The sequence below is a fragment of the Urocitellus parryii genome, chromosome 2 (genome assembly GCF_045843805.1).
Source record: "Urocitellus parryii isolate mUroPar1 chromosome 2, mUroPar1.hap1, whole genome shotgun sequence".
Classification (NCBI taxonomy): domain Eukaryota; kingdom Metazoa; phylum Chordata; class Mammalia; order Rodentia; family Sciuridae; genus Urocitellus; species Urocitellus parryii.
This window is the reverse complement of record NC_135532.1, coordinates 39,186,420-39,198,874: the sequence shown is the minus strand read 5'-3', so window position 1 is coordinate 39,198,874 and position 12,455 is coordinate 39,186,420. Positions and strand designations below refer to the sequence as shown.

General features: G+C 39.1%; 1 pseudogene; it reads right to left on the bottom strand.

Moving 5' to 3' along the window:
- Positions 1-4,360: 4,360 nt before the first annotated feature.
- Positions 4,361-4,554, bottom strand: LOC113186296 (thymosin beta-15A pseudogene; annotated as a pseudogene).
- Positions 4,555-12,455: the final 7,901 nt, after the last annotated feature.

Sequence of the window (12,455 nt, the reverse complement as noted above, 5' to 3'; positions counted from 1 at the left end):
AAAGTCATTCACTCAACCCTCTCCCAGGAGTGGCAGCAAGCCCCCAACTTAATCAGGCAATAAAATCAACTGGAGTGGAAGTCTGACATCAATTCCAGTTTCCTTTATCCAGGGGCCTCAAGTACTCAAGCCTGACATCCCTACCCCTCCACCTCCGCGAATTCTGACCCCATCCTTGAGTCAGTGCAGCCCAGCACCATTGCCCAGAGAAGGCCCAGCTCTGTGTCTATTGAATGGTCTTGGTCCTACCTGATGAGGTCCCTATCTCTGATTTCGCCCTTTGTTCTTAGACATTGTTTCTGTGTATAGATTCATATGTAGAACCTTTGTATCCTACACAGGCTGTCAAAGATTTGAGTGCACAGAAGGACTTCATTAACCAAAATGTGTCCTGCAAGACTGGCAACCAATCAGCCCAAGGATTGACCTGGTGTCACAAAGATTTTGTGAAGGGCTCCTCCTCCTGGTGAGACTTGTCATGCAGAAGACACTGGGCTTGGAGGTCCAGACAGGAGACTACAAAGGTGTAATCACATCAGACAGTGATGCAAATGACCAATAACTGGTCCCCTCCTGTCCATTCCTTCCCTCGTCTCAATTTTCTACACAGCAGTCAGGAAATCTGATGCCGGCTTCCTTGGTTTAAAGCCCTTTCCTGTGTCCCACACCGTGGCCTGCATGACCTTGCCAGACACTCCAGTCTCATCTCAGGTAGCCTTCTTCCTTGCTGTACTTCTGCCCCCCAAGCAGGAACCCCAAGGCCTTTCCACAGCCAGTTCCTTCCTTTGACACTTCAGCTGATTAATTCCCATATTTGCTTGAGTTCAACTCCAATTACTTCCTCAAGGAGTTACCCTTGAGTTTCCAGAGCAAAACACTCTGCCATGTCACCTTTTCTAGCTTTACATCCATTCCTTCCCAGTTCATAGTGACGACTTTGAGTAATTTTCATGTCTGCCTCCCCTGTCAGCTTGCATGCTTCAAGAAGGCGGGATCTATGGTTATATATAGGTTCCCCCTGGAAGGACTGGGATGTACCACAGTGGTAGAATGTCAGCATGCATGAGTCCCTGGGTTCCATCCCTGGTACCACATTAAAAAGGAAAAACAATGAGCTGGGATTGTGGCTCAATGGTAGAGCGCCTGACTGGCACGTGTGAGGCACTGGTTTCGATCCTCAGCACCACGTAAAAGTAAATAAATAAAATTAAGGTATTGTGTTCATGTATAACTAAAAGTATATGTATTAAAAAATAAAAAGGAAAAGGAAAACCAAACTCTCTGGGTCCTGAGTATTCACATGTAGAGGTTTGATAAATATTTATTAGATGGATAAAGCAACAAAACTAAATCTGGGAAAGTTACTATTGTAGGCTGTACCAGCTGGTGGCTACAGATGTAGTTCTATAACTTCATGCACTTTCAGCAGCTCTGTCACATTTGTGACAGCTAGACATTTCTTTTTCCTTTTATGTGACATGCAGATATTAGACAGCTACAGAAGTGGGTGGCTGACTTCTCCAGTTCCTTCACCTCAGTTTCTGTCTCCTTCCCTCTGATCCACCCCAAGTAAGACACACATTCAAGTACACACACACACACACACACACACACACACACACACACAGAACTTGTATACAACCTAACCTCACAATGACAGGTTTGGTACTCTGGCTTCTTAAATTTCACACACACACACAAATTTTTCTGTATTTATTTAGAAAGAGCTGTTGATTGTCCTCATTCTGTTTTTAAAAAACAATTACAGGCGTGCTGGCGCATGCCTGTAATCCCAGCGGCTCGGGAGGCTGAGGCAGGAAGATCAGGGGTTCAAAGCCAGCCTCAGCAACTTAGCAAGGACATAAGCAACTTAGTAAGAGCCTGTCTCTAAATAAAATATAAAAAGGGCTGAGGATGTGGCTCATAGGTTAAGCACCCCTGGGTTCGGCTGCCAGTATCTACATAAATAAATAAAAATAGAAAACAATATCAATCAGAAAAAAAAACTTTTTAAAAGATTTAGACATTTCCTGAAAGTCTGTCTTCCTAGAAATCTTAATGGAAACTTCACATTGAGCTTTACCTAGCATGTTCGAGGCCCTAGGTTCAATTTCCAGAACTGCAAAACAAAACTCAAGCTTTCACATCCCTCGGAATAATTTTCCAACAGCATGCATGTTTTTCACCCACACTTCAATCTTCTTGAACTTCACATAATGTCTAGCGTTTTTTTTTCCCCCTAAAAAGATCCTAAGCTGCTTGAGGAGAGGGTATGAATCTTTGGCTTTCTGTTCCCCAAACACCTGTGCACAAAAAGGGCCTATCAAAATTTTCCTGATTGTTTTCAGAAAGAGAAAATCATTTGAAAAGGAAAAGAAAATGAGCTAGCACTTAGAAGAAGTTGTTCCACAAATTGTGCATTCTATAATTGCATATCTTATGGCAAATAAAAATGATGACTATAAACAAGAAGATATCCTGTCCTCTACCCCCTTGAAATAAAAGCCATGTTAACTATGAAAAGTTATCTTTCATACCAGAAAGTTGTTAGATTTGGAAATTATCTTTTTTTTAATATTTACTTTTTTATTTTTAGGTGTCACAATATCTTTATTTTACATTTATGTGGTACAGAGGATCAAACCCAGTGCCCCATGCATGCTAGGTGAGCACTCTACCACTGAGCCACAACCCCAGCGCCCGGAAATTATCTTTTTAATGGAAAATTCTTTCCACAAACTGCTCTAGATTAAATAGTCCTTATGGTGTTAAAATTCTATGATGGCCAACTTTGGCTCATATGCAAGCAATACCTTTTCTCTTATCTCATTAGTTCCCATAAACCCCATAAGGAGGACTCAGAGCACAAACAATCATGTAGAAGTCATTGTAATATGAATCAGTGAAAAGTTTTTTGATTTCAGACTAAAAATTCTCTGAGCTGAGGGGAAAGAAAAATCCAAATGGCAAAGAGATTGAGAACTTACCCTGATGAGTCACTGAGAGAAGCACTGAGCTTGCCCTGTCGGGAAGAAGAACATGACACACACAACTACTTGTTTGTGGAACTGAGAGGAGAGGCTATCTAGAATTTTCTCAGGTTGAGACCCAAAGAGATTCCAGATCTCACAGGAGAAGGGCTGTGTGGTAGATAGGATAGTGGAACAGCATCCAGAGTCCCATGTATCAAAGTGTGACCTGGAAGCACATGGATGATTCTGTGGCCTGAAATTGCCACATGGGATCTTAGGTAGCACCTCAGTTTCTCTGATTCAGCAGAATAGTGTAATGAATTCTTGTGCACTTCTGCCCCACCCTGGGCAGTATGGAAGTTAAAGAATACTTGTCAAACTGCAGGGGACTCTAATGGGATCATGGGGACCATGCAGCAATCACCTGCATGTCAGTAAACAAGGACTAAATGGATGATAGATGGCCTAAATGACAGCTGGACTGGTAACAGATCCTTGAGGACCAGGTGCCCCATCTTCCAATGCTTTGAAACTCCACAATTCAGATCTATCCCTCTGGTATGTGTTGACTAAATGTAAGTTATTACCACGTTGAGGTTAAAGACTTGAAATCGTTTTTTAAAATCAAGGAAAAATAAAATTACTGTTCCTTACATAGCTGAGTTTGTGGGGTGAAATTTGGAACCATTACACAAACCTCTTTTAGAACACTAATGTCAATGTCCCATATTTATATATGTGAAGCATATTTTGTGGACAAAGTACTCCTTTTATCAACACATACCCTAATTGTTGAAAAACAAAGCTGAGTGGGTCATGGGTACCGAGTGACCTAGCAGGAGAATAGTGGATATTTCAGGGGAAAGAAGAGGGGTGTTTGAAAAAAGTCCTCTTTCTAACTTAAAGAGAAAAGACAGTTAAGAGAAAAAAATTAAGGAAAAGAGCCAAATGAATGTCCAGTGTTGCTTTCGTTTTCATTATGATTCTTATACAGAATTCATGGGATTTCCTGTGAAATTTTCTAGCACATTCTTTAAGCCACTGGAATTGTTTTGTATTTATTATTTTATTGGATGTTAGAAATAAAAATAAACTGTAAGAAGCTGAAAAGGCATGTAACTTCATGAATATTAAGAAGCAATGGAGGCACCCATTCTAAGTTAAAATTGGCTTGCCTTATACGGGTTGCAAAGACAACACACACAAAGATCACCAATGGTGGTGAGATTATTGATGGCATCTCTCATCTCTTATTTATGTGTACCAATGAGTTGTTTAAAAATAAATTTAAAGGAACATTGACTAGTGTTGACCTCTTAGCCAGGGAGGACAGGTGCGAAGCCATAGGTGCCAAAAATTTCTACACACAGGTTTACAAAAAAACAAGCCTAAAACCAAGACTCTTCAGCAAAGTTGAAATTTGCTCTTGGGAGGAGATCCCCATTTTGTGACGTTGGGACACACGCCTTCTCCTGCTGGATAATTTCCTTTAAGGGAAGAGTATTTTTTCTTCAGTATTACTTTTCTTCAGTTTTGACTTGTTAAACTTCTGCACTTTGGACAAAGCTGGTTCATCATTCATCTTGACTGAAAGAAAGACTGAAGGCTTGAGTCTAGCGTATGGCCATCTATTCACTGCTGTCCTATTCACTCTGGATCAGGCCTGAAGCTGGAATTTTATCTGAGGTGTGGAAAAGACAGCACTATGTTTAAAATCAGGTTAAATTTCTGGCTATGTCGGTTAATAGATGTGTGACCTTGAGAAATCTCTTAACTTCTTTGAATCTCAATTTCTTCAATTATAAAAGGGATCTATCTATATACACATCCCATTGAATTCTTGATAGAATTGAACTGTATCCTGAAAGAGCTTTGTAAGTGGTAAAAAATTTAAAAATTAAGCAAACAAACAGAAAAACCCTGCACCATGTAGTGGAGGAGACAATGCAATAAGAGATCATTTAAATGTACAGGACATCTGGGGTTGTAAAAACTGACTGCTCAATACAAGGACTTTAGACATGATGAGGAAAAGTGCCTTAAAAATGTGCCTCTTCTGGAAATGTCTTTCAGAAAACAGGAAGGGCCGGGAAGGAATTATCTGGACATGGGAGGAAAACCCAGATAACTTGGGTTGAAGTCTAGTACCTACAACACTGAACTCTGCACCACCTATTTTTTGCTCCCTTGCCTTGGAGATCTACTTAGAATTAGTACAGGTTACATTGTCCTGCACTTATAGCTTCAGAATAGGACAGTCAGCAAATGCCTTCAATATAAGAAATTAACACTAATTGGGCTTTAGAAATAATATTCTTTCAACTTCTAGAAATCCTTCTTAGATATAACCCTTACTGTGAAAAGCCTCTGCTATTGGTTCAACTAGCATTTCTTGCTTTGTAACATCTCTGGAAGTTCGAAATTCCTGTGAGAAAAATCTTTTGTCACTATCCTTTGAAAACCGAGAATTAGGAAGCAAGCTTCACCTCAGGTGAAGCTTCAGGTGACATGCACTAAGGTTAGAAACAACAGCAGTCTTCTAAATTTAGTACGGTGTCTTCTAGTTGTTAAGCGACATGAAGAGAATTCCCTCCCTCGGAGTTCTTGTGAAGTAGTGTTTGGTAGGAACATTTTGCTATGTTACTGGGGGTAGGGATGGTATCTCAAAATCGCATGATCATGGTGCACATGATGGCCACTAAACTGTCTTCTCAGGAGGGTAGTACACCTTATTAACTAGAGCATTTGAAGTTTCATGGAAATTTTGATTGGTTTAGAATTGTGGGTTTGGGAGTCAATGCCAAGCAGAGGTCAACATTTTGTGCAATAGAGAGGAAATATATTTGAATGGGGAAAAAAAAAACATCTTATGAAGGACTCTAGTGTCATCAAAACTGGGGCATTATTGGGGAAAGAATATTAAAAAGAGACTCTTGGGAGTGGGGAAACAAGTGTGGATTTGGATTTGGTTTGGGAGCTTATTGTTTTCTCTCTTTCTTTTTTGTGGTACTTGGGATTGAACCTGAAATGCTTGACCATGACACCTTTTAAAATTTGAGACATGGTCTCACTAAGTTATTGAGGCTGGCCTTGAACTTGTGATCCTTTTGCCTCAGCCTCCTGAGTATCGAGGATTATAAGCATGTACCACTGCACGTAGCTCCCAAGTGTAGATTTTGAAGAATAGATATATTAAGGGGGATTCTCACAAATATTTTATTTTGAGAAATTTCAAACCTTTGGAAAAATTGCAAGTATAGTATCATAAATACTCATATGTCCTTATACGTGTATATACATATATAATGAGAGTATACACCTGTACAAATATGTACATATATTCATTTTCTGTATGGCTAGATAGAAAGATCAATAGCTATAGGGAGAAATGTGCACAGGTATATAGTTTTTGAATCATCTTTATAGACATCATGACACAACACTACTAAATACTTCAGCATGTATTTCCTAAGAGCAAGGCCATTCTCCTATGACTACAATATAGTTATTCCACTGAGGAACTTAAATTTGATACAACACAATATCTAATGCATATCCAGATTTTCCTATTGCCCCAGTAATACTCTTATACATCTCCACCTTAAAAGAGATTAAAACATAGTTTCCTCATTCAACATAAACAGCATTTCCATTTTTTTCTACAAATTAATCAAAACCAACTACATTTCCCATTAATACTTTTATGCTGGTAATTTATTTGGGGGAACTTACACATGTTGCACATCCGGATTAGTAGAGGGTAAAATAGAAAAAACAGAATTTAGCAGCAGGGAACCTGAGTGACATTGATTACATTTGAAACAATGAACTTATTCTGTTCCCTGGGATGCTGATCTTTTTCTCTAATATCATATTTTAATCCTGCCCTCTCTCAGTCTTCTCAGTATGTGATAAGTTTCTTATGGTGCTTGTCTCCCAGATATTACTATTAAATAATATAAACAACTTGCTCTCAGTGGTCTTTTTTTTTTAAGTACTTTAGTTTTAGAGCAGTTTTAAATTCGCAGAAAAGTTGAGAAAAAAGTACAGTTCCATGTATCTTCCCACCTCCTGCTTCATATACTTTCCCTTGTTATTAACATCTTATGTTAGCATGGTAATGAACCAATACTGATTCATTATTATTACCTTTAAAAGTCCATACTGTATTCAGATTTCCTTAGTTTTACCTAATGTCCTTTTTCTGTTCAAAGATCCCATCTAGGATATCAAATTACATTTAATTATTCTTTCTCCTTAGACTCTTTAAGCTGTGATAGTTTCTCAGACTTGGTTTTTGTGCCCTTTATAGTTTGAAGCTCAGAGGTCATTGATAATTCAATTTGTTCACATTGTTTAGCAGAGCACCCCAACAAATATTATTTTGATATAAGTAATACTTCTATGAAAACCAACCCTGTTTTTCTAAGTAATATGGTGGTAAGGTTGATAAAGGCATCTTTGAAACTTCTTTGAACAGATTTGGTTGTGTTTAGGTCACACTGTGTTTATTTATTCATTATAGATGGGATAGGAAGTCATAGCATTTATTGGTGGGATGATTTTCTTTGGGTGGATTGAATCAAGGCAAAAAGACTGAGAGGGTGGAACCAGTCAGAATGTGCTTTTTCCTTTGGAACCTGATGCTCTTACAGATCTCACATGACAGCAGGAGTCTACATTTTTCTCTTTATCTTTGGATTAAGATAAAGCATCTTGGGGTAATTTGGTTCATGATAGACTACTATCCTTTTACAAACAGATAGTTCTTTGTACTTCATTTTTTTCTTTCTTTTTAAAATTGAGATGCAATTTACCTATAGTGATAAAGATACCTTTTGAGTGTATAGATACAACGTTTTGACAAATGGATATACCTCTATGACCAACACCCTAAGACACAGAATATGTCAATAATTGTAGAAAGTGATCTCATACCCTTTCCAAATCAATGCCTGCCATAATCTCTGGAGCATCCATTGGTCCAATTTCTTTCACCACAGATTAGGTTTGCCTATCCTAAAATTTCATATAAATGGATTCGTACTGTTAATACTTCTTTGTGTCTGGTTTTCTTAACATGTTTTTGATATCCATTCACGTTTTGCGAGTATCAAAAGTTCATCTCACATTACTGCTGAGCAGCATTCTTTGTACTGTAATAATACACCACAATTTTTCATGAATTCTTGTATTGATGGAATTAGTTTTTGTCTGATTTTTAGTTATTATAAAATTGTTGTGAATGTTTTTGTATGGGTCTTTTTGGGAGACCTGCTTTCCATTTCTCTTGGGTATGGAATTGCTGAGTCATATGGTCGGTGTAAGTTTAATGTTATAAGAAAATGTCAAACCATTTTCAGGGTGATTGTGCCATTTTATTAGGTATCTCTTGTTGCATAAAAAAACTTGCCACAAACTTGATAGCTTAAGCAACACACATTATCTTAGGTTTTATAGGGCTGGGCACAGCTTTGTGGATATTTGTAAGGCTGCAATCAAAGTGTTGGTCAATACCGAGTTCTCAAATTGCATCTCAGTTGATAAAGGATCCATTTCCAAACTTGTGTGGTTGTTGACAGAATTTGCAATTTGCAACCAGAAGCTTTCTAAGTCATCTGATAAATGGGTTGGAGTTGCATTGCCAAAAACAGTAAATATTGCCCTTAGAACCCAAAGAGGCCCATAATGATAAGTTTTTTTCTTAGTGGCATTATGTGACAGGTGCAATTGTCCTTTATGTCAAAGATGGTGTTCCCAGAATATGCAGTGCTGAATCCTAAAAGTTTCATCAATGTCCTTAATTACCTCCAATGGTATCTCCCATTTTGTGGTATGTGTGTGTTTTGCTAGGCCATTTAGACCATGCTGCTCAATGCATACTCTACAAACAGATGTCTACACTGTCTACAAGGGGTCTACAGCCCACGGACAGTGAACACTTGTTTGTTCACATGGCAAGGTAAATTCAGAAACTGAAAATTTTGTGTTTAGAAATTTTTAGTAGTTTGATACTGCTGTGTTTTCTAAGCATTTTATCAGAAGACTCAGTGAGAAGGATATAAGTCATTTTGTTGGTTGTCAAACTTGGGGTGATTTGCATGTGCAGTAGGGTATATGCTAGTCAAGTTCAGTAATTTCCATAATATTGTTCTATGACAGATGAGAAAGAAAGAGAGTGTGGGGTGGGGAAGGCAAAGTGTGGTATGGTGGGAGGGAGAGAGTAAGGAAAAAAAAACAAAGGAGAAAAAGAAAGAACAGATCTGTCACCACAAGTGTTTGAGAAGCATTGATCTTGAGAACTTGCCCCTTTGTGCTCACTAGAACATAGGGCAGAAGAATTAAAATAGCCCTGGGGCTACATAGTGACCATGTGCTCCTACCCTTCATGCATATAAATCCTTCCTAATGATGGTAATGAGGAAAACCACTTATATCCAATCAATAACTACCTACAAAATGCCAAAGTCTATGTTAGTCTGCTCCAAGATGATACTACATGCTGCAGGGCATATAACTACATGCTGCATATCTATAGGGAGTTATTACATGCTGCATGGCAGCTTCTGTTGGAACTACCATTGAGTTAAGTATATAGCTGTACACTGCCATCTGCCATGTCTCATTTTTGCAGGTGATAGACAGGAGAATCAAATGGGAATGTAATGAAAACTATAACCCACACAATCCTTTAAGTCTTTGATGGTCTTTGCAATTCTTCTAAGATGCTATCTTGCTTCTGATTTCCTATCCTCGATGGAGATGATAGTGGTGGTTTCAGAGACCTCTACCTGGCCCTCTTACATAATGGCTATTACTCCACAGATCAGGGAACCACTGTGACAGTTTTGTCAGCAAAGATTATCTATTCTAATTATATATCCAGTAACTTAACTATAGAACACATTCATGAACCCATTGGATTCATTGTGTTAGAGTGAAGCAAAAACTCCATTGGTCCCCATTCTAACTGGAGAATCATAATGGTAACAGTGTCTGCTCAGACCCTGAGTCTAACCATTCTCATTTTCCAGTGCTTGATTAACTTGGCAAATGGCCACAAATGCTTTTTAGGAACCACCTGCCAAAAGCTGTCATTGTGTGATTTGCAGGCAATAGAAAACTTGTAACAAGCTGGAGGTATACCTTCTGTCAGCCAGAGGGTTCAGGTCACCAGTGGATTGGAGCTTCTCGTAGCTTATGGGAGCCAATTGTGTAGATCTCTTCTGAACTCTCTGTTTAGTGACATTGTGTTGGTAGCTTGAAATTGACCAAAGTAGGAATGTTACATCATAGAAACTGGTCAGTACTAAAATGTCCTTTCCCACACGATTTCCCCCTGAAACTGGTTATTTTTTTCCCCCAGTAAATTACAAGGGGAGATTGGGGGATTCCCTATTCTAAATCTTGTCCATCCAAAGTCTTAGAGTAATACTCATTTCCTCTCCAGGACAAGATGTGGACCAAAGTGACCCTTCAAATCTATGCCTTTAAAACTCGTTTTCTCTTAAAATCAGACCCTAGGCCTGCTTTAGTATAGCTTGCTTTAGATTATGGGAAATCACAGTCTTATTAAAAATTGCCAGGAGAGATAATCTGGCTATCATGGTATGCCTTAGAGTGACAGGTGACTGTCCTGAGACATCAGGATCTTTTGTAAGGTATACAATTCCATCAACAGAATCCAGCCCACCCCACAATTCTTATAATCATTGTTCCCATACTGTTCAAACATCATAGTCACCACCTATCCCACTCTCTACTTCTACTGCATCCCAAGTAGCCATATGTGGGAAGCCTTACCAACTATGATACTGCTGTGTGGCCCTGATTACTAACTACTTACCGTATCCTGGATTTTTATTGCCATAAGATCAGTAAGTAACCCCACCCCAGTTTTCCAACCTGATGTCTGTAGAATACTCCTGGTGCCAAGTCTCTTACCTTGGGTCTTTAATATTACCACTTATTCTAGAAAATACAGCTTGAGTGCAGTTTGGGAGAAACAGGATGAAGATAAAGTGGATAGGCAGGGAGGAGGAGAAACTAATGCAATCATGCACCATATAATTATGTTCTGGTCAATGATGAAGTGCATATGCAATGGAGGTTATATAAATTATATTACCTAGTGACTTTAAAGCTGTCTTAGTTTGTCTAGGTACACTGCATGATGTTTATACAACGACAAAATTGCCTAATGTTACATTTTCAGAACTGTGTCCCTGTTGTTAAGCAATACATCACTATATAATACTATATTAATAACCTAGCTAATGCTTGATGTCAAGCCCAACTGACTGCTCAGTACCATGGAGTATATTTTGAGAGATCATTTGAACTACTGTTTCAGAATATTCTGTCTTGGTGGAGGGAGGCACAGGAATTTATCTGCTGCAATCATCTCTGTTGATTAAGGGTTTATCCCGTGGGCATTAACACCTCTGCATTTCCAGGCTGCTCATCACTCAGGCCCAAGGATTAGGCATTGTCTCATTCCTGCTGGGCCAGAAGGTGAGCTGTGCTTGGCTAGGAAATGAGGGTGGGGAACCATCTAGATGCTTTCCTGTCAAGTCTCTTGCTGTACTGGGGCTGGGCAGAGCACATGCAGAGTTGATTGCTGTGGAGGCAGCTGGGTAAAGCAAATGTTCAGTGGGCCTGGATTCAGGGGAAGGAGTTGGGTTTAAAGGTGACTTACACATTGCTTGGGTCTGACACACTACCTTTTCTGATCTTAATTTTCAGCATTTCGTTTCATTCCGTGTACATTCTTCCAATGAATTCTCCTTTTTTGCTAAGGTTAGCAGTAACCTATCTCTTTTTCATGAGTCTAATGAATTTTAGGCAATACAGTACACCCTCCTTAATGTTCTAAACACTACTGTGTACATGTTCGATACTCAGTAAATGCTTGACAAACTGAAGAACTTTTTTGGGGGACTGTGCCACTTATTTATTGTTGTATAATAGCCCATCTCATAAATTAATGAGTAAAAGCAATAGTGATTAATTGGCTAAGTGGTTCTTCTGCTGACCTCACTTGATGGATGGGGGGAGTCTGAACTCAGCTGGGATGCTAGATCTTTCTCCATGTAGTCTGTCATGCTCATAGGGACTCACTGATGCTTCCCACATGGTTTGGATCCAGAACACCACAAGCTCTTATGGAGGTACTATATACTTTAAGCTTGCTGAGATCCTATTGGCCAATAAGTCACAAGGCCAAGCCCAGCATCAATGTGGAAAGAGACTATATACAGGCATGCATATCGATCGACGTGATTCACCGGAGGCCATCAGTGTATCAGTCAACTGTGGGGAATGTCTTTGTCAAAGTGTCCAATTGATGGGTGTTTATATTACTACTTATAGCAGAGACTTCTGGTTGCCCCCTACTAGGTCTCGCTTGTATCCACATTAATAGAATTCCTGATTTTTAGCCACACACATGGCCTCTCAATATTTTATTTACTTGTATCCTCA